Here is a 23,856-nt window from a genome sequence, read left to right on the forward strand (position 1 = left end):
AGTCAGATTCTACTTGTTGCTGAAGAAAGTGAGACAAGTATGAGGTCAAATTAACTTGGTGTTTTATTTCATTCCACCTGACAGCAATTAATCAAGATGAAAACATAAGAAATTGTGAGAGAGTGACTCACTGTGACGGCGCCTGACATCCGTGATGTGACATGGCCTGACATCCATGGCCCTCACTCGTCCATACGGGCCTAAGACTAAGGGAATAACTGGCCCTATCTTGCGGGGGACCTTATCCCTTATGCCTAATCTTATTAGGCATTTTTTGGGTATTTTTAAAAACATTTCAAAATAGTAAAAATAGCCGATCTACAAGCTCATAACGACTAGATGTAGATTGGCTACCATTTAAAAAAATGCCTGATAAGATTAGGCATAAGGGATAAGTTGCCATGCAAGACTGGGCCCTCAGTCTTTCAGCAGAGAGTTTCCATTGTTAAGTCCCAGGCCGTCCGTAGTTGAACCAAATGCTAGAGTACTTTAAAGTTTTGCCAGCTAAACTACAAAAGAACAACTCAAAAGCACTAAAAGACAAATGCGGGGTTGAACAGGAAAGTTACATAATGAAGCTTTAAATGCTGAAGTATTTCAACTCCACAAACGGAATGCTAACGTGCAAAGGAACATTTCAACAGTGCTGACGGACACATGGTTTAAACTGGTAGCTGGTATTTATGATGATTTTGCTAGTCTAGGCTGGATTAAGAATGAATGAACATGAATGATGGTACTGATTGCTGGTTTGCAAACAGCACCATCTGGTGGGACACATAAGACACGTCAATGGCACTGAATGAGTTGAGGTGTCTTTCTGTAAAATGTTAGCTGGGCAGAGTTCTTTCAGACATAATCCCCCACCTTTAACTATCAGGAAACAGGAGAGGGACGCAGGGACCCCCGATGGTCCTCCGTGTACAGTGTTGGGTAACGTGCGTTAGTAACATAACGCCATTACATAATATATTACCGAATTGCGGTAACGGGTAATGTAACGCATTACTACAAGGAGAAGCTGTAATGTTTACCTACCCAGGCCATGAAATTCATAGTAGGCAGTCATATTAGCCAATTAGAATGAAATCTGCTAAAACTGACTCATACACTGATACAGAACCATATACAGGCTATAAATTGTCGCTGTCGGATGGAAACCTTGTATGTTCTTTTTTTTAATTTATTTTAAAACAATTTAAATTTGTGAAAATAGCCAATCTGCAAGCTATAATTATTAATAACTAGAAAGGTGCAATTTCATAAAATTGCAAGTGTGGTTGCCCCGATGCAAGTTGTGAGATACAGACCTAAGGACCTGAGGAATCCTCTGGTTAACAATAGTGTCAACATGGGATTCAAATTTAGGGTTGATTGGATGTTCACAAGGATTTTCTTTTTAAATAGGCCCTTCCACTAAATGTCAAGCCAGTTACAATGTTACATAAATAGTCCTGGTCTTAGACTGAAATAGCTCTTCAATGTTTAAAGCTGCACTGTGTAACTGTCCTCTTCTACCCTGGATTTGAACCCGGTTTCCTGCACAAGTGCTGACAATTTTACCATTGATCTATAAATAGAGCCTGCCTACTTGCTCAGGGGATAAATTGAATCTTGACCATCAGGTCAAAATTCGTGTCAGATCCTGTTTCTAGGTGAGACATGACCTTCTTTGACACAATCTAAATGTCTCAATAGAAGAGCAGGGTGACAAAATACAACCACCCTGATTATATAAGTTATATTGTATTATTACACGGCTTGGTTGAATGCTCGATTCTGATTGGTCAGTCATCGGTCATTATTTCTGGATAATGACCGATGAGCTCTATAACGGACCGCTGTGTAATCAGAGACTCAGAACACCTGCTCATGTCAACCTGTGCTGCTTGGTTATATGCTTTATCCAACATGACAGCTATGTAAACAAACAAACAATGTCATTTACAACTAAACGTTGCTCTCAAGAATGTTTTTGAAAACATTTGAAGTGAGAAATGGACGATGCAATAACCGAGAAGTCATTCTATTTGATCCACTGCGCTTCCTTGTTTATCGTGGCACAACAACGGGGGAATACCAAAACGCTCGCCCCAAAACACAGTCGCCCCGGGGCAAATCCGGCGGTATTACAGGCAAATCGGCAGTAAATAGAATGGGGGGCGAGTGTGTTTTGGGGCGAGTTTTTTTCAAAGATCAACTGAGAACTACCAGGAAGGCTGTACTTGTCAGCCATCTGTTAGCTCAATGGGTTGAGACGCAGTATTCATGATCCAGAGGCCATGAGTTCAAATCCCATTGATGTCTTTCCTATGATTCTTTCCTTTGCAGACTGGCTTCCAGAAGATCAACTGAAAACTACCAGGAAGGCTGTACTTGTCAGCCATCTGTTAGCTCAATGGGTTGAGACGCAGTATTCATGATCCAGAGGCCATGAGTTCAAATCCCATTGATGTCTTTCCTATGATTCTTTCCTTTGCAGACTGGCTTCCAGAAGATCAACTGAAAACTACCAGGAAGGCTGTACTTGTCAGCCATCTGTTAGCTCAATGGGTTGAGACGCAGTATACATAATCCAGAGGCCATGAGTTCAAATCCCACTGGTGTCTTTACTGTGATGCTTTCCTTTGCAGACTAACTTCTAGAAAAACAAGTTAAAACCACCAGGAAACCTGTAACTCTCAGCCAACAGCTTAGCTCAACTGGTAGAGCGTCTGTCCAATAACTTGACTTGAGTGGGTTCGATTCCCACTCGAGTCAAGTGTCCCCGGTAACTTGGGGCAACGGATAAATTGACTGATATCCTTAGTGATGCTTCCCTTTGCAGACTAACTTCTAGAAAAACAAGTTAAAACCACCAGAAAACCTGTAACTCTCAGCCAACAGCATAGCTCAACTGGTAGAGCGTCTGTCCAATAACATGACTTGACTTGAGTGGGTTCGATTCCCACTCGAGTCAAGTGTCCCCGGTAACTTGGGGCAACGGATAAATTGACTGATATCCTTAGTGATGCTTCCCTTTGCAGACTAACTTCTAGAAAAACAAGTTAAAACCACCAGGAAACCTGTAACTCTCAGCCAACAGCATAGCTCAACTGGTAAAGCGTCTGTCCAATAACATGACTTGACTTGAGTGGGTTCGATTCCCACTCAAGTCAAGTGTCCCCGGTAACTTGGGGCAACGGTTAAATTGACTGATATCCTTAGTGATGCTTCCCTTTGCAGACTAACGTCTAGAAAAACAAGTTAAAACCACCAGGAAACCTTTAACTCTCAGCCTACAGCATAGCTCAACTGGTAGAGCGTCTGTCCAATAACATGACTTGACTTGACTTGAGTGGGTTCGATTCCCACTCGAGGCAAGTGTCCCCGGTAACTTGACTCGAGTGGGAATCGAACCACGAATTCTTGCAATTTATTCTGCAAAGGGAAGCATCACGAAGAATATCAGTCAATTTATCCGTTGCCCCAAGTTACCGGGGACACATGACTCGGAGTGGGAATCGAACCCACTCAAGTCAAGTCAAGTCATGTTATTGGACAGACTTGACTTGACTTGACTCAAGTCAAGTCAAGTCATGTTGTTGGACAGACCAGACTTGACTTGACTTGGCTCTACCAGTTGAGCTAAGCTGCTGGTGACGAAAAAATGCTGGTGACGAAAAATGCTGGTGACGAAAAATGACGAAAAATGCTGGTGACGAAAAAATGCTGGTGACGAAAAATGACGAAAAATGACGAAAAATGCTGGTGACGAAAAAATGCTGGTGACGAAAAATGACGAAAAAGTGCTGGTGACGAAAAATGACGAAAAATGCTGGTGACGAAAAATGACGAAAAATGCTGGTGACGAAAAAATGCTGGTGACGAAAAATGCTGGTGACGAAAAAATGCTGGTGACGAAAAATGACGAAAAAGTGCTGGTGACGAAAAATGACGAAAAATGCTGGTGACGAAAAATGACGAAAAATGCTGGTGACGAAAAAAATGCTGGTGACGAAAAAATGCTGGTGACGAAAAATGACGAAAAATGCTGGTGACGAAAAATGACGAAAAATGCTGGTGACGAAAAATGACGAAAAATGCTGGTGACGAAAAAATGCTGGTGATGAAAAATGACGAAAAAATGCTGGTGACGAAAGAATGCTGGTGACGAAAAATGCTGGTGACGAAAAATGACGAAAAATGCTGGTGACGAAAAAATGCTGGTGACGAAAAAATGCTGGTGACGAAAAAATGCTGGTGACGAAAAATGACGAAAAATGCTGGTGACGAAAAAATGCTGGTGACGAAAAAAAAGTGCTGGTGACGAAAAAATGCTGGTGACGAAAAATGACGAAAAATGCTGGTGACGAAAAATGACAAAAAATGCTGGTGACAAAAAATGCTGGTGACGAAAAATGACGAAAAATGCTGGTGACGAAAAAATGCTGGTGACGAAAAAATACTGGTGATGAAAAATGACGAAAAATGCTGGTGACGAAAAATGCTGGTGACGAAAAATGACGAAAAATGCTGGTGACGAAAAAATGCTGGTGACGAAAAATGCTGGTGACGAAAAAATGCTGGTGACGAAAAAATGCTGGTGACGAAAAATGACAAAAAATGCTGGTGACAAAAAATGACGAAAAATGCTGGTGACGAAAAATGCTGGTGACGAAAAAATGCTGGTGACGAAAAAATGCTGGTGACGAAAAAATACTGGTGATGAAAAATGACGAACAATGCTGGTGACGAAAAATGACAAAAAATGCTGGTGACGAAAAAAATGCTGGTGACGAAAAAATGCTGGTGACGAAAAATGACGAAAAATGCTGGTGACGAAAAATGACGAAAAATGCTGGTGACGAAAAAATGCTGGTGACGAAAAAATGCTGGTGACGAAAAATGACGAAAAATGCTGGTGACGAAAAATGACGAAAAATGCTGGTGACGAAAAAATGCTGGTGACGAAAAATGACGAAAAATGACGAAAAATGCTGGTGACGAAAAATTACGAAAAATGCTGGTGACGAAAAAATGCTGGTGACGAAAAAATGCTGGTGACGAAAAATGACGAAAAATGCTGGTGTCGACAAATGACAAAAAATGCTGGTGATTTTTGCTGGTGTTTTTTTTTTGTCCCTAACATTCATCGAGCTCTGGACGAAAAATGCTGGTGACGAAAAAATGCTGGTGACGAAAAATGACGAAAAAATGCTGGTGACGAAAAATGACGAAAAATGCTGGTGACGAAAAAATGCTGGTGACAAAAAATGCTGGTGACGAAAAAATGCTGGTGACGAAAAAATGCTGGTGACGAAAAATGACGAAAAATGCTGGTGACGAAAAAATGCTGGTGACGAAAAAATGCTGGTGACGAAAAATGACGAAAAATGCTGGTGACGAAAAATGACGAAAAATGCTGGTGACGAAAAAAAAGTGCTGGTGTAGAAAAAATGCTGGTGACGAAAAATGTCGAAAAATGCTGGTGACGAAAAATGACAAAAAATGCTGGTGACAAAAAATGACGAAAAATGCTGGTGACGAAAAATGACGAAAAATGCTGGTGACGAAAAAATGCTGGTGACGAAAAAATACTGGTGATGAAAAATGACGAAAAATGCTGGTGACGAAAAATGACAAAAAATGCTGGTGACGAAAAAAATGCTGGTGACGAAAAAATGCTGGTGACGAAAAATGACGAAAAATGCTGGTGACGAAAAATGACGAAAAATGCTGGTGACAAAAAAATGCTGGTGACGAAAAATGACAAAAAATGCTGGTGACGAAAAATGACGAAAAATGCTGGTGACGAAAAAATGCTCGTGACGAAAAATGACGAAAAATGCTGGTGACGAAAAATGACGAAAAATGCTGGTGACGAAAAAAAAGTGCTGGTGTAGAAAAAATGCTGGTGACGAAAAATGTCGAAAAATGCTGGTGACGAAAAATGACGAAAAATGCTGGTGACGAAAAAATGCTGGTGACGAAAAAATGCTGGTGACGAAAAATGACGAAAAATGCTGGTGACGAAAAATGACGAAAAATGCTGGTGACGAAAAAATGCTGGTGACGAAAAATGACGAAAAATGCTGGTGACGAAAAATTACGAAAAATGCTGGTGACGAAAAAATGCTGGTGACGAAAAAATGCTGGTGACGAAAAATGACGAAAAATGCTGGTGTCGACAAATGACAAAAAATGCTGGTGATTTTTGCTGGTGTTTTTTTTTTGTCCCTAACATTCATCGAGCTCTGGACGAAAAATGCTGGTGACGAAAAAATGCTTGTGACGAAAAATGACGAAAAAATGCTGGTGACGAAAAATGACGAAAAATGCTGGTGACGAAAAATGACGAAAAATGCTGGTGACGAAAAAATGCTGGTGATGAAAAATGACGAAAAAATGCTGGTGACGAAAGAATGCTGGTGACGAAAAATGCTGGTGACGAAAAATGACGAAAAATGCTGGTGACGAAAAAATGCTGGTGACAAAAAATGCTGGTGACGAAAAAATGCTGGTGACGAAAAAATGCTGGTGACGAAAAATGACGAAAAATGCTGGTGACGAAAAAATGCTGGTGACGAAAAATGACGAAAAAGTGCTGGTGACGAAAAATTTCGAAAAATGCTGGTGACGAAAAATGACGAAAAATGCTGGTGACGAAAAAATGCTGGTGACGAAAAATGACGAAAAATGACCAAAAATGCTGGTGACGAAAAAATGCTGGTGACGAAAAAATGCTGGTGACGAAAAATGACGAAAGATGCTGGTGACGAAAAATGACGAAAAATGCTGGTGACGAAAAAATGCTGGTGACGAAAAATGACGAAAAAATGCTGGTGACGAAAGAATGCTGGTGACGAAAAATGCTGGTGACGAAAAATGCTGGTGACGAAAAATGACGAAAAATGCTGGTGACGAAAAAATGCTGGTGACGAAAAAATGCTGGTGACGAAAAATGACGAAAAATGCTGGTGACGAAAAAATGCTGGTGACGAAAAATGACGAAAAATGCTGGTGACGAAAAATGACGAAAAATGCTGGTGACGAAAAAATGCTGGTGACGAAAAATGACGAAAAATGCTGGTGTCGACAAATGACAAAAAATGCTGGTGATTTTTGCTGGTGCTTTTTTTTTGTCCCTAACATTCATCGAGCTCTGGACTTAGTAATTTTTTTTCCGTTTCGGTAGTGACACTACCGAAACGAAAAAAAAAAATGTTCCCCCAAAAACCTGTTAGGAGTACGTTTCAGGCAATTTAAAGTTGATTGGTAGTGACTTTTTTTTTGGTCCCTAACATTCATCGAGCTCTGGACTTAGTAATTTTTTTTCCGTTTCGGTAGTGACACTACCGAAACGAAAAAAAAATTGTTCCCCCAAAAACCTGTTTCACGTTTCAGGCAATTTAAAGCTGATTGGTAGTGATTTTTTTGTGATTTTTTTTCCCCGTTTCGGTAGTGACGAAAAGTGACGAGTGACGAAAACAGAAAAAAAATTGTTCCCCCAAAAACCTGTTAGGAGCACGTTTCAGGCAATTTAAAGCTGATTGGTAGTGATTTTTTTGTGATTTTTTTTTCCGTTTCGGTAGTGACGAAAAGTGACGAGTGACGAAAACAGAAAAAAAATTGTTCCCCCAAAAACCTGTTAGGAGCACGTTTCAGGCAATTTAAAGCTGATTGGTAGTGATTTTTTTGTGATTTTTTTTTTCCGTTTCGGTAGTGACGAAAAGTGACGAGTGACGAAAACAGAAAAAAAATTGTTCCCCCAAAAACCTGTTAGGAGCACGTTTCAGGCAATTTAAAGCTGGTTGGTAGTGATTTTTTTGTGATTTTTTTTTCCCGTTTCGGTAGTGACGAAAAGTGACGAGTGACGAAAACAGAAAAGAAATTGTTCCCCCAAAAACCTGTTAGGAGCACGTTTCAGGCAATTTAAAGCTGATTGGTAGTGATTTTTTAGTGAATTTATTTTTTCCGTTTCGGTAGTGACGAAAAGTGACGAGTGACGAAAACAGAAAAAAAAAAAATCCCCCAAATACCTGTTAGGAGCACGTTTCAGGCAATTTAAAGCTGATTGGTAGTGATTTTTTTGTGAATTTTTTTTCCCGTTTCGGTAGTGACGAAAAGTGACGAGTGACGAAAACAGAAAAAAAAATGTTCCCCCAAAAACCTGTTAGGAGCACGTTTCAGGCAATTTAAAGCTGATTGGTAGTGATTTTTTTGTGAATTCTTTTTTCCGTTTCGGTAGTGACGAAAAGTGACGAGTGACGAAAACAGAAAAAAAAAATTTCCCCCAAAAAACTGTTAGGAGCACGTTTCAGGCAATTTAAAGCTGATTGGTAGTGATTTTTTTGTGATTTTTTTTTCCGTTTCGGTAGTGACGAAAAGTGACGAGTGACGAAAACAGAAAAAAAAATGTTCCCCCAAAAACCTGTTAGGAGCACGTTTCAGGCAATTTAAAGCTGATTGGTAGTGATTTTTTTGTGATTTTTTTTCCCCGTTTCGGTAGTGACGAAAAGTGACGAGTGACGAAAACAGAAAAAAATTTGTTCCCCCAAAAACCTGTTAGGAGCACGTTTCAGGCAATTTAAAGCTGATTGGTAGTGATTTTTTTGTGAATTTTTTTTTCCGTTTCGGTAGTGACGAAAAGTGACGAGTGACGAAAACAGAAAAAAAATTGTTCCCCCAAAAACCTGTTAGGAGCACGTTTCAGGCAATTTAAAGCTGATTGGTAGTGATTTTTTAGTGAATTTTTTTTTCCGTTTCGGTAGTGACGAAAAGTGACGAGTGACGAAAACAGAAAAAAAATTGTTCCCCCAAAAACCTGTTAGGAGCACGTTTCAGGCAATTTAAAGCTGATTGGTAGTGAATTTTTTTTCCCGTTTCGGTAGTGACGAAAAGTGACGAGTGACGAAAACAGAAAAAAAAATGTTCCCCCAAAAACCTGTTAGGAGCACGTTTCAGGCAATTTAAAGCTGATTGGTAGTGATTTTTTTGTGATTTTTTTTTCCCGTTTCGGTATTGACGAAAAGTGACGAGTGACGAAAACAGAAAAAAAATTGTTCCCCCAACATTCAATGCATTGATAGCATTCGAAGCCGGTGGTTAGGAGCACGTTTCAGGCAATTTAAAGCTGATTGGTAGTGATTTTTTTGTGAATTTTTTTTTCCGTTTCGGTAGTGACGAAAAGTGACGAGTGACGAAAACATATCAATTTGGGGGTCCTTCACATGAACTTGTTTGAGAACCAATCATAAAACAGAGACAGTCATAGGTTTATGGATAGAGTGGCTGCCAGATGAGCAGAAGGTCACAGGTTCAAGGCTCAACCCCAGCACTATTTCTCTTCACTTACTGAGATTAAACACGATGTGGGGAGTACAGCCATGCATATTGATAATGTAAAAGTTTAATTCTGTTACACCTAGTAGCATGAGTTAACTTATAAAGTAAGTTCGAATAAGGCATAAAGCCATTTAAATAAACTGAACTCAGTGTTTCATTTAGAACGTGAATGAGTCCCGATTCACAAACAACAGGGACACAAGTGGGGGGAGGGGGGACTCTAACCGCATGTGCTTAACCCATTCAATCCAGGAACGCATACTGTGTCATTTTAATATTTCTTTGGCTATTCAAATATAGCAGATCTACAAGCTCATCTTTGAATATATATATATATATATATATACACACACATATATATATATACACACTTTTAATCCTTATTATGGCCACCCCAGCACAATCTTTTCAGATGGAGGTCTGCGGCCAATATGTATCAATTTTTGATGCCAGCTTTCTTCCACTACACAGGACTAGTATTATAGTATCCCTACTGGTGTAAGGAACAATATACAAATGGTATACATACAGTGAAATGGATTCAATTTGAGGGTTTTCATATGCATCAAACAAAAGCTCTGGGACTCACTGAGTAATGGCACCTGCCTATGATGCGGGAGGTTGCAAGTTCAAGTCCAGGTTCTGACAATGTATCAAGGTGTACCCAACATCTTGCCAAATTTGGAACACTCTTTTTTCCCCCTCCAAGTTATAAATATAAATCTTTCTTATGGGGGGTCTTGGCACTACATCTTTTGACATGGACGTCCACGGCCATATACATATCAATTTGGGGGTCCTTGTCATGAAGACTTGAACCTGTGAGTAAAGAGACAGCCATAGCTGAATGGATAGAGTGGCTACCTGGTAAGCAGAAAGTCACAGGTTCGAATGTCACCCCAGTAATATGCCTGAGTGTCATTTCCTCCGAGAAGGTGTGGGGAAAGGGACTTTAAATGCAGTTGCACTGTTGCAGATGGCTTTGAACTATACAATACATTAAACTCAAACATTGATGTTGTAGAAAGTAAATGTTTACACCTAGTAGCCTTAGTTAACTCAGTTACTATGTATAAAGTAAGTTTGAATCAGGCATAAAGCCATTTCAATAAAGTGAATTCCAGTGGTGGAAAAAGTACTCAAATGTTTTACTTAAGTAAAAGTATCAATACTGCAATGTAGAAGTTTACTTGAGTAAAAGTGCAAAAGTATTGGTATCAAAATGTGCTTAAAGTACCAAAAGTAAAACTACTAAAATGTTTGAAAATAGCAGATCTACAAGCTCACAACGCACCGCGAGCTTGTAGATCTGCCATTTTCAAATAGCCTAGGTATAAAATAGGGCTAAAGTGGTTACTTTGTTTTAGAAAGTAATAAATACTTTATACCTGAAAAGTAACTAAAGTTTTCAAATAATTTGCCTCCGAGATGTAGTGGAGTACAAGTAAAAGTATAGACAATTGGAAGTACCTCAAAAATGTACTTAATTATTTTACACCACTGGTGAATTCAGAGTTTCATTTATAACATGAATGCGTCCCGAGTCACAAAAGCCAACAGGGACAAAAGTACAGGGGGTGGCACTCCCCTCTAACCAAGTGTACTTAACATAAAATGACTGCACGTGGAAAGGACCCCATCATTGCATGTAAAAGAACTGAACATTCTGAACACAGAATAGACTTTAGGTCTGAACAAGTGTCTCAGGACATGGTGATGGAAAGTGCAGTGCATTTCTTGCAGGTGATGGGAGAGGATTGGTGAACTGAAGATTAGAAAAAATTGAAATGCATGCAGTAATGTATTCATTTTAACCTGTACCTCCCCCCTCTTATGACACATTTTAACACTGCTGCCCCCGAAACCTAGATCGTCACAGCGGATCATCCATTTCCATCTGCATCTTCCTCCGTCACTCCAGCCACCTGCATGTCCTCAAGATGTCTTCTTCTGGTCAACTTCAGATTCTGGAAAGAAAGACAGAACAGTTCAGTAGGCCATTGTTTCTCAAAGTAGGGTCCGGGGACCCCCAAGGGGTTCCAGGGGGTCCCCAGCAAAATGGCTTAATACAGCATCACAATCATTTTAACTTTGGCTATTCAAAAATAGCAGATCTACAAGCTCATAGCTTAACTCAAAGCTTTGCTTCTGGGGGTCCCTGGAACCAAATATATGAGAGGGGGCCAAATACATATCATTTTGGGAGTCCGTCACATGAAAACGTTTGAGAACCACAGGTGTAGGCCTAAAGTTTGAGAACCACAAGTGTAGGGCTACAGGGTCACATTTTGGAAGCCTTCACTACCATGCTTATAGTCTTTCAGACATCAGAAATTCACAACTAAAGACAGCTAGTGGTTCTCAAACATTTACATGTCAAGGACCCACAAGTTCAATTATTTTTGGCCACAGACCCCATCTGAAAACATGTGCCAGGGACCAACGTATAAGATTTGCGTTATATATTTACAAGCACACACACACTTCTGGAATTGTTTGGAATACAACACAAATGTTGTAGCCTTATGGGTTCCCTGTCAGATGACCCAGTCAGATGAGAGTCCTTGATATGGAAACGTTTTGAAAACAACTGATTGGGTTGGTTTTAGTAGTTGTAGTAGGCTATGGTTTAGTTTAGGCTACAAACCCAATTCTTAAACAATAATGTTAAATATTCAGGCAAAAATCGTCATATCATTCAAACAGTTTGTATTTACCTGCAGCAGAGGGGACAGGTTCCATTCTGAAGTGATCCACCCTGGCATCTCTCACCTGCCTTCTATTTATATCTAATAAGCACTGCTCACATCCAGTCTGGAGTGAATGGATCCCAGTTTGATTTCAATCAACACTAATTGTTGATTGAAGATCTGATGATGATGGTGTGTGTGTGTGTGTGTGTGTGTGTGTGTGTGTGTGTGTGTGTGTGTGTGTGTGTGTGTGTGTGTGTGTGTGTGTGTGTGTGTGTGTGTGTGACTGTGTGACTGCGTGTGTATGTTCTTCATGTGATTAGTGAGTGGAAGGTGTGTGTGTGTGTGTGTGTGTGTATGTTCTTCATGTGATTAGTGAGTGGAAGGTGTGTGTGTGTGTGTGTGTGTGTGTGTGTGTGTGTGTGTGTGTGTGTGTGTGTGTGTGTGTGTGTGTGTGTGTTCATGTGATTAGTGGAAGGTAACTGGGGTCTTCAACTTACGTATTTCAAGGACCACAAGGACCCCTGTGTTAGTGAGCGCCACCTGCTGGCAATATTTAACCATGGGTAGCAATATTCAATAAATCACAAGTGTGAAGAAACAATAGCTTAGTTAGAGAAGAACAGTGGGCAGCAGACAGCAGCACCCCAGAAACACACACGTTTTGTCGCATTCTTAAGCCATTAATTTGATGACCAGCGGAAATATGCTAATGTCTCTGGTACTCTTTGTGTCTCCTACGGGAGCTGCCGTCAGTCTTCAAATTATTGGTTTAGGAATGCGACAAAACAAAAGAATCTCCATGAATTCAAGTCTCCATGGGGTGGGTAATTAATAGGAAAAAAATCATTTTGGGGGTGAACTATCCGACCTAACTGTACTATTAACAGTACATCGATGAGTATTGACTTCAGCGCCTAGGCTGGACTTGAACCTATGACTTGAACCTGTGGCCCTGTTAAAAGAGACCACAGCGGCGTCTACCGACTATCCGCTGCCCTACAGCACCTCCACACATTTACACATGTTTCTTTTAGTGATTTTAAGTGCAGTTCCTGGATGTTAGTCTTCAAAACATGCTTCAGAGTAAAGGAGCAGGAAGATTTGAATTTGGGGCCCCCTGGCATAAAATCTGTTCAGATGAGGGTTCTGCAAAATACATATCAAATTTTGGGGTCCTTGATATGAAGGAGTGTGTAAACCACTGTGTTGGTCAAAGGAGTAGCCATAGCTGAATGGGTAGAGACCCTGCCTAAGAAACAGAAAGTCCGGGCTTCAAATCCTGAGCTAGGCAATGTGATTGTGTCCATGAGAAAGACACTGAGCTCCTAGCTGCTCATCTGTGTGTAGCAACTGAATTTGTAGCTGGGTAAAACTGAATTTGCCCTGTGGGATCAAATTTGAATTATTATTAGGGGGTGTGATGTTGCAATGGTCCATTTTATTCCCCCTAACTGCACAGTGCAGGAGCTTTGAGAGTCTGTTTGCCTCCCTCATCATGTTTTCTATCAATATGTTGGATTCATGTTAAAGGGATAGTTCACACCCCAAAAAAGGGCTCTTTATAACGATTAGTCACCCCATGGAGACTTGAATTCATGGATATGTTTTTGTTTGTCGCATTCCTAAGCCAATAATTTGATGACCGGCAGCGGTTCCGGTAGGAGACACAAAGAGTCTCCTTTGTGTCTCCTACCGGAACCGCTACCGGTCATGAAATACTTTAAGGAAAACTACCTTGCTTACTGTGAGTCGCTCTGGATTAAGAGCATCTGCTAAATGCCTAAACTGTAAATTGTAGAGAAATAGGAGCAGAACCATGTACAGAGCAAAAGGTGGTCTGTCTTGTCATTACAATGACAGTGTAATGGTTCAGTTTTTTTCACCCTAACTGCACAGGACATTTTATGTCTGTTTACATTTATAATGTTATTTTCAGTGATGGAGACAAACCGCACAGACATTCACTGTACTTTAGCACATTTTGTTAAACTTGACTCTGACTAAGTATAGTCTGCCCTTTTTTTCCTTACAATTTAGTATAGTCTGCCTTGATCTCCAGACCAAAGAGACAGTGTGGAAGTGAATGGATAGAATGACTGCCTAATGAGCTGAAGGTTACAGTTTCAAGGTCCGACCACCAGTGGTGGAAACAGTACTCAATTGTTTTACTTAAGTAAAAGTATCAATACTGCATTGTAGCAATACTCTGTTACAAGTAAAAGTCCAGAATTCAAAATGTACTTGAGTAAAAGTACTAACGTATTGGTATCAAAATGTACCTGTAGAGTACCAAAAGTAGAAAGTACTCCTTATGCAGAATGTCCCATTTTGCAAAGTTTTCAAATGTATAAAATGCATTAAAGTCTTTCGGAAATAGCTGATCTACAAGCTCACAATGTGTCACATTGTGACTCATTGTGCTATTTTCGGTGAATGTAAAAAAAAGAATACATTTTCGGTGAACGTAAAAAAAATTACATTAACCCTCTGAATCCCCAGAATAGGGATATTCTGTTTTAAAAAAAAACTTTGGTGGCCCCCCCCTAGTCAGTCTGAGGACCCCCTAGGGATCCCAGACCCCTTGTTGAAGACCCATGCCCTATAAGTAAAAGATCATACTTCTTCCCCCACTGATGTTAATGTAGAGAAACCTCCCAGTACAAAGGCACACGGACACACAGAGACGTTTTGATTATCATTTATTCTGTGCATCGGTTCACTTTCTGCTCAAACACATTGTGACTGCAGTGTCAAATGAAACGCTACAGCACCAAGGCCAGCAAGGTCGAATGGATCAATGTCTGAGCAAGACAGTATATATAGCTTAAATCTGAGACTGAAAAAAAATAAGAAACATTAAAGACCCTGTGAAAAGAAAACGTGTGTTTGATGTGGATAAGTCATGTGGCTAGCTATAACATACAGTATCCCAGGGAAGTTACACAGGAGACTGTGATATTAATACATATCCCCTACATTGGTTTTCTGCCTTAAAGCAAAAAAACAGAAGTGCTTTTGACCCGTTTTCAACCAGTTAAGCCTGATATACTTTGTCATATGGCAATTAGTGAAAATTGCTGATCTACAAGCTCTCAACGTGTTGCGATGTGACACGCAGAGGTGGGACCAAGTCCCTATGTTGCAAGTCCAAGTCGAGTCTCAAGTCTTTGCTCTCAAGTCCCGAGTCAAGTCCAAGTCAACACAGCCAAGTCCCAAGTCAAGTCCAAGTCCCCAGCTTTTTGTTTCGAGTCCCACACAAGTCCTTAGCATTTTGGTTCGAGTCCCACACAAGTCCTAACCTTTTGTTTCGAGTCCCAAACAAGTCTTAACCTTTTGTTTCGAGTCCCAAACAAGTCAAAATGTTAATTCAAGATATGTAAAGATTTACATACATCATGAGCATTTTTCACAATTTGCATTTGTTTTAAAACAAGGGTTCTTCCAGGCCAACAGAACGCAGATACTGTACTTTTAATTTCCTCCATGAGGACAGGGTTTAAAAGGGCCCTTTTTAATGAATATAATGTCATTTTGTACAATCTGTATGGTAGAGTATGTTACTACAATATAACTTATACAATCAGGGTGGTTGTATTTTGTCTCCCTGCTCTTCTATTGAGACATTTAGATAATGTCAAAGGCCATGTCTCACCTAGACACAGGATCTGACTCAAATTCAGTGTATCCTCTGATCAAGCAGGCAGGCTCTATTATCATAATGGTGAAATTTCAGCACTTGCACTGGAAACCGCGTTCAAATCCGGGTTAGAAGAGGAAATGTATATAGCGCTGAAGTGGTCAATGTATGTTTTGTATTAATAACCAAAATCTACAAAGTAATTGGTACCTAAAGTTTTCAAATAATTGTAGTGGAGTAAAAGTAGGCTAATATCTGCCTCTCATATGTAGAAGTAGGTAGCTGATATATTGCACTTTTACCTTAGCGCTAGGTATACTCTTGGTTGCTTGTTTTTGCAGAAAATGCACTTAAAACTTCTGGTGATTAGTAGTTTAGTTCCCTACCTATGTTGAATGCACTTACTGTAAGTCGCTTTGGATAAAGGCGTCTGCTAAATGACTGTAATGTAGAAGTAAAAGTACTGAAAATTACAAATACTTAAGTAAAGTACTTGAATAAATGTACTTAGTTACTTTCCACCACTGGTTATAGTTTGCACTTAGCACGCAGTAATGTTAATGTGAAGTATAGGTCTTGCCTTGCATACTGCTTTTCTCGTAATCTTTAAAACCGACAGCTATAACTGCTGGAGGTAACATTTTATTCCACCTGGCTTCAGTTCCAGCAGCGACGGCAGGAGTGAAGCCGATGTGTTGTTTGTTTGGTAACGTGCAACATGTGGGCCAGTGTTGCCAAGTATCGGGAGAGAAACAAGCGAACCGACTTCCAAAAACAAGCCGAAAACAAGCCATTTATTTTCCAAAAGTTAGGGTAAATAAGCAGCTTTGGCAACACTACACTAGGTGTCACTGACGGCCGGGATTTCTGACTAATAACATTATAGTTGATGCACACTTTTTAAACATTTTTGGCTTGCTTAAGTGACTTGAAAGTGACTTGAAAAGACTTGAATTTTCAAGTCAAGAGGGCTCAAGTCAAGTCAAGTCTCAAGTCTTTAGCGTTCAAGTCAAGTCAAGTCTCAAGTCTTTGGCATTCAAGTCCCAAGCAAGTCCAAGTCTATTTTTGATTTGGTCAAGCAAGTCTAAAGTCATCAAAATCGGGACTTCAAGTCAAGTCGAGTCTCGAGTCTCGAGTCCAAGTCCCCACCTCTGGTGACACGTGAGCTTGTAGATCTGCTATGTTTGCTATAAAAAAATATATGCCTATAACACATGCCCAAAATAGGTTTCAGGTTTATATTCTATATGAGTACATCCACAATTGCAAGTTACCTACACATTTACCCACTTCTGTGCCAACCCTAATATTCAACATCACAGGAAGCAAACTTTTCAGCGTCAAGCAACAGATCAGGACAACAGAACAGCAATTCTGTTGTTCTGTGTTCCGTTTTAAGAGTGGACATCCACTTTTCTGTATCAAGGGGTCTTATTTTATTCCTTTCACGTCACAAATAATTTCCTCACCAAACTTCACCTTCCGTGCGCGACAGTTGGTGAATTATTTCACACAGCTATACTATTTACACTTGGATAATATTGCTTTTCAAACGTTTACTTGGAGCAGCTTCTGTACATTGATGAATGAGGATGGATGGCTTCATACATTTTTCATTTGATTGCTTTGTATTTTTCCATATTTTTCCATATTATTACATATTACACACACACACACACACACACACACACACACACACACACACACACACACACACACCGTCTTCCAGACGGCTCCCCACCCACAGAGCCACACAAAAGAATCCACGGCATAAACTAATGTAGGATATGGAATTTTAGGCTATTACAAGCAAAACACATGTTTTCTATCACTGTAATGTTATAAGAATTTAGGAAAAAAAACTCAGGTCTTGTCCTAGACAATCTTTGTTTGGAAGCAGATGGGAAAACTTTTTTTTTTTTACATATTTGACACTATACTCACAACTGTATACTCTGACTGTATATAGCCTAATATTATCCATAGGGATACCGACTGTGTAGGCTGCCTTTCACTGCCAACATACTGTATATCAGTCTCATAACCACTGTTGATAGTCTCTGTACATATCCATTTTTTTGTTTGCTTTTGTAATAACTTTTTATTGACTTTTTCTTTTTTCACAGAAAGACATGTCCATTCTTTAACGATAACTATGTTCATATTAATGGTGATAGTTTGTACATTGTACCTTATTAGTGATAGCATACATTATGCTAACTCAGTCGGTCTAAGTGTAGATGGCTGACATTTAAAAAAAATCTTTACATTTTACTGTTTATCTTTTTTTATGCCTACCGCAGTGCTACTATGCCACCTTAAGTTCTCCTGTCTGTCTGTCTGTCCGTCCTGTCTGTATGTCAGTCTGGGGGCTGCAGTGGCTCCGGAGGTGGAGTGGCTGGGTTCTCATTCTGTGTCAATTATCGTCACTGTCACCCTCTTTACTACTTCATACCTCTTCAGCATTAACTTGTTGGAGATTTCCATGGCCTCTGCACCATTGTTTGGTCATGTCTCCTCCATCTGAACATTGCTTGTCAGGTTAATGGGAAATGTAGCTCTGGTCATGAAAACATGACACAGTATGTAGTAGTACCATTTCCTTTATAGGTTCAACTTTGTCTGGCCAAACTTGCATTGGCATATTCTCTGGTTCATTCAATTCAGCAGGCATGACGTCTTGGCCTGGCAGGCTGCACTCAGCGGGTGATCGGCTGGTAGGTTCTTTCTTCATATTGGCATTTCTTTCCAGAGGTTCTCTGGATAGGAAACACTGCTTGTTACCCAAAATCTTGCTTAATCTACTCCCGCAGTGGGGAAATGAGCAGAAATTTGTTGATGATCTGGAGGAACCTTGGAGGAAGGAACAAAGATATACAAAGTCAAATTGAATGAATCAGGGGCCTCTTCGTGGTACGAAGTGAAATTGAATCTTTGTGGTCAGGATCTTATCTGTTTCTTTTTGCATCGTCTCGTCAACACAGACAGCAGGTCTGTCAGGAATGTGGGAAATGTGCGTCCCTTGACCATACCATCTGTATCTTCCTCGGGCACCACACAAATTCTCCTCTAGGCTTATAGTTCTGATAGGCAAATTTGATCAGACTCCTGCGTCTTCTCTTATCAAGCACAGCAAATATGCAGTAATTAAGCACACTCTCCTTGACAGATGAAAGTTCTCCATTTACAAGAGTCTCCTGCAGGAAAAAGTGTACCAGGGGGGCTTGGTAGTGGCTGAACCCCAGGGTTCCCAGGCACTTCAGGATGCGGGTGATGCGCTGGTTGTTGTGAGAGTTTCTGTTAAGGTTGGCAAATCTTTTCTCCCAGTTGGGTGATCTCTGGACCACTCCTGTGTCTGCATTGGCCAGCTCAATACCATAGAAGTCCAACATGAGCTTGTAGGACTTCAACAGGTTAGCCTTTGCAGCACCATCTTCAAGGAAAGTCTCAATTTCTTTTTTCGTCAGTTCCTTGGCTTGATGGTTGAGTCCTGGCTCTTGGAGTGGGAACAACCACTGAATAAATGTATGCACACTCTCCAATTTGTAATAGTCCTGAAACCATTCACTGTGATACTCATCTATGTAGATGCCATCGGGAGAAGAAGGCTTCATTCCAAGGTAGAAATCCAAATTAGGCATGTGGTCCACGCCTAGTTTACGCTGCTTGTACCTTGCTTTTTCAGCTTTTTCAGGGTAATTATGTCGGTAGTTCTGCATGTCTCTTGCTGCATTCTTAAATCTACCAAATTTGTGATTAAATGACCTCGAATTATCAGTCCTCTGGGAATGGCTTTTTGACATCTCCCAGGTTGAGTCATACTCGCAGTAAAACTCGTCATTGTATTCAACAAGATATTCGTTGCTTTCAACATCCTCAGGTCCTGGCCGCTTCATGGATTCCATATCTTGAGAAAGATCTTCTGCTATGTTACCCACTGGGGTGACAACACGAGTGATTACACTGGTTTCTCCCTCAGTAGTCAGTTCAGAAGAGACTGTAACAAAGTTATTGTCATTGTCTCTTTGTCCTTCATCTTCCTCCGTTGTTTGTGGGGTGGCATTACATTGAATCACACTGGCATCTTCCTCGGTCACTTTGGATGAGACTTTAACAATGTTGTTATCATTGCTTTCTCCTGACAGCTCCTGCGGGTTCAACCCAGACCAACCCATAAGGTCGGATACAAGTTCTACGAACACTGTGTAAAGATAATGGAGGTAACCAACCAATGTGGACATCCTATCGAACATCGTAAATGGCAGTATTGATTGAAACCGGAGAAGAGCAGGCGCCATTGTCACTTATCTGCAGACATGAATCTGATTATATATCTCTTAATGTTGTTGTGGTGACATCATGGTGATGTCACCATAACGTCTTGGGTAACATCTGTCTATTCGAAACGTCATGCAGTGCTTGCACCCGTATTAGAACTAGAGTCACACCTACGTTGCACCGAAGATGTGCCCATATACGGGCGTATCAGAGGCACCCAGGGGACACATGCGCAAATCTGTGTTGTTCATCATCATCAGAATTTTTGGGATGAATCAAACAACCCGTGTGTGCCCATATATAGAGATCTCTGTATCTGTCTCCCAGGTACTTCCCACCCACAATAATATCAAAACACATACCCCCAAAATAAATGATTAAACAAACAAACAAACAAATAAGTAAGTAAATAAACAAACATTGAAGCTAAAAAGTCTAAGTCTACTAGCTTCACTAGTCAAAGAAACTATTTCAACCGTAACAACCTCAGCATTAATTTCCTTCTGAGGATAAGTGCAGCATCCAAGTGAAATGGGTAAAGATGCCCAAAAGTTGGCAAACAGCGACCACTTGTTGTGGCCATGCAGATGTACAAGTCTAGGCTACAGAAAAAACAGAAAAAGAAAAGGCTATCAGCCATTATACAGTGTTAATTTAAAATACTAGACCATACCCGGTCGACGCATCCGTGGGGGGATATGCGCACATGATCTGGCAACCCGGGAGGCGACATTCTTTCACACATAAACGCTAATAAGAAGCTGAGATTTGATGAAATTGAAAAACGGGCTTCACAGTTAAGTTCAGATGGTAATGGTCAATGGCTGTGTGCAAAATCAGAGCAATTGCTTGCTCCAGCCACTGAGGAGAACCGGGTAACTTCACCACTACAGACAGCGCACGACTACAGACAGAGGTTACTAGAATTATAGTAGGATAGTAGGATATATATATATTGTGGCAAAAACTAAGAAAAGCAGATAACGTACACATGTTCTATAAAAAATATCCCGGGTAAGACCTCATTGTGGCCATTCAAATCCAAGCCACAATATATAACAGAAAGGGGCAACTGACACCAGCCATTGTTCTTAAATTATTGTATAGTTATGGCAGTAAGGCTCGATTCAAGGGAGGGAGAAAGAAAATCCTAAAACTAAACAGCTTATAAATTATACGTTTAGGCCACAATATGATGAACAAAAAATTCAACTACCATCAGTCATTATACAATCTAGATCAAATGAAAACAGCAAAGAGGCAGACCCAATACAATGGATAGCCTAAGCATAAAATAAAAACAACTATTGGCTGCATCATTTGGAGATATCTTCTGCAAAAAAGGGATGAATAATGAGCTCACTATCAGATACCAGCGTATGGTGTATGCCAGTTAAGCCAGATCTACATTTATATAATAGCCTAATAATAATAATTTTAAAGAGGGAGGCTACCACAGCCTACATAAACAATTTGAATGAAACAGAAAATATTACACAGCAGTGACATGAAGTATAATAGGCCAATATAGATTATAATAAAATCTAATTAAAGTCAACTCAACTGTAGGAAAACGTAAAAAAGAGAAAAAATAATATACCTAGGACACAATCCGCAGTTGCATAAAATAAATCAACAGTTCCCATTATGCTATTAAAAGTGTTATTTCAAAGGCTTGAATTTCTCCTTACAGAAGCTCAATGCTTCTGGGAGTTGATGGTGGCAGTCTTACCCCCCCCATCCAGAATTTGGCAGGATGTCTTAAGCCATATTTCACTCCTTCCTTGGAATGCAGAATCGCCTTCAGGGGCCCATAAACACCTACCAAAAACAAAAAGTTATTTCACTTATCTGTGATTTACCAAAAAAAAGAGTAAAAGAAATGTGTTGCACTTTCCTATGATTATGAGTTGTACCTGTGTTTCATTTTGAAACTTCAGGTACTGAAAGTAATGAACTTACCTACACATGTTTCATTTTCTTACCTGACATCTTAGGTATTGGTACTAACCAGGTATCTTCAAAAGGGTTCTCGCTGTTCGTTGATATGGCTCTTAAAATAGGGCATGCTGCACACTTTGTTTGCTCAAGTTAAACTACTACCAGTGTGCACTGATTCATGTTAGTATGCTATGTGGGTATGCGTTTTGTCAACAATCTCTTCGGCAATTTCCTAAAAAATAAGGGAGATTTACTAACATTTTGATGGGAGATTCTACCTTGGTATGAAGTCCCACGAGAGTGGGTAGGAGAGTGTGTGGCGTAACAAGATCCAAGTTAAACAACCCAGTGTACTTTTAAACCCAATGTTTAGTTAACCATTGTTCCATAGGGTAAATAATACATTCCATGCCATCTGGATTTTCCTTGGGCACCACACAAATAGTCCTCTAGGCTGATAGTTATGATAGGCATATTTGATGAGATTCCTGCGTCTTCGCTTATCAAGCACCGTGAATATGAAGTAGTTGAGCACACTGTCCTTGATAGATTTAAGTTCTTCATTGACAAGAGTCTCCTTCAGGAGGAAGCGTACCAGTGGGGCTTGGTAGTGGCTGAACCCCAGGGTTCCCAGGCACTTCAGGATGCGGGTGATGTGCTGGTCATTTTGACCGTTTCTACTAACGTAAGCAAATCTTTCCTTCCAGTTGGGTGATCTCTGGACCTCTCCTGTTTCCACATTGGCTAGCTCAATACCATAGAAATCCAACATGAGCTTATAAGACTTCAGTAGGTTGGCCTTTACAAAATCATCTTCGAGGAAAGCCTCAATTTCTTCTTTTGTCAGTTCCCTGTCTTCACAGCTTTCCCTGACTCCTGGCTCTTGGATTGGGAACAACCACCGTATAAAAGAATCTCCACTCTCCAATCTGTAATAGTCCTGAAACCATTGACAATGATACTCATGTATGTAGATGCCATCTGGAGAAGGCTTCTTTCCAAGGTAGAAATCCAAACTAGGCATTTTTATTTTCCACTGCCACTCCCTGACCTTTCCAGGGTAATCGCGCCGGTATTTCTGCATGTCTCTTGATGCATTTTTAAATGCATTAAGAGCATTTATTTTGTGAGGATTAAATGTCCTTGGACGAATAGCCCACTGGGGATGGCGCCTCGACATCTCCCAAGTTGAGTCATAGTCGCAGTAAAACTCATCAGTGTATTCGCAGAGATATTCGCTCCTTGTATAATCAATCTCATTATTATCATCCTCAGTCTTTGGGTGCCTCGTGAATACCATATTGCATCAGTGCTCTGCTGCTCTTTTGCCCACTGGGATGGCAAATATAGAGATAACTACGTCACATTGATGTTGTCACCTGGGGTAAGCCATCCCAATCCCAAGTATGGAGTTTCACACGGCTCCAGACTGGCCTCCAAGTACTCTGATAACGGATTCTGCAGAGGGTACTGCCCATTCATTTTAAAGAAACCTTTTCACCCAGCACATATGCCGATATGACGACACCCTCCTTCCGGGTCTGAGCCCATAACACATGCGCATCATGCATCCAACATCATGAACTACCGCTACTGTGCGAGCCTGTCAGAGTTTTTTAAAGTTAAACAGTACACTCAAATATGTTTCTGAAAATAGGCAGAAACTTGATTCAGCACTGCCTTGTTAATGTGCACGACGCAGCATGCAGAGTTTAGATCCCACAGCCCAAGGGGACAGGTCGGTCGGCTGAATATGTTGCGCTCAGCTCAATGGTTACAATCACAGCCCCCATCGCTGTGATTGTTTGAGATGCACCCAGCCCCTGTTTCACTGGGACATATGTCACAATATGATCACGAAAAGCCATTTCAGTCCAAGTGGACATTTGTGCCAAATGTCAAGAAATCCCCTCAACGGGTTGAGATATTGCATTCAGGTAAGGTTGGGACAGACAGACAACCTGAAAACATATTGCCTCC

The 23,856-nt window shown here is 40.4% G+C and overlaps 1 protein-coding gene across 2 annotated transcripts in view; it reads right to left on the reverse strand.

Moving 5' to 3' along the window:
• Nucleotides 1-23,856, reverse strand: part of LOC311033760 (hepatitis A virus cellular receptor 1 homolog) — a 487,428-nt gene that overhangs the window by 273,525 nt on the left and 190,047 nt on the right. The window lies entirely within an intron of this gene.

This window comes from Gymnoscopelus microlampas (genome assembly GCF_963454915.1).
Source record: "Gymnoscopelus microlampas genome assembly, chromosome: 18".
Taxonomy (NCBI): domain Eukaryota; kingdom Metazoa; phylum Chordata; class Actinopteri; order Myctophiformes; family Myctophidae; genus Gymnoscopelus; species Gymnoscopelus microlampas.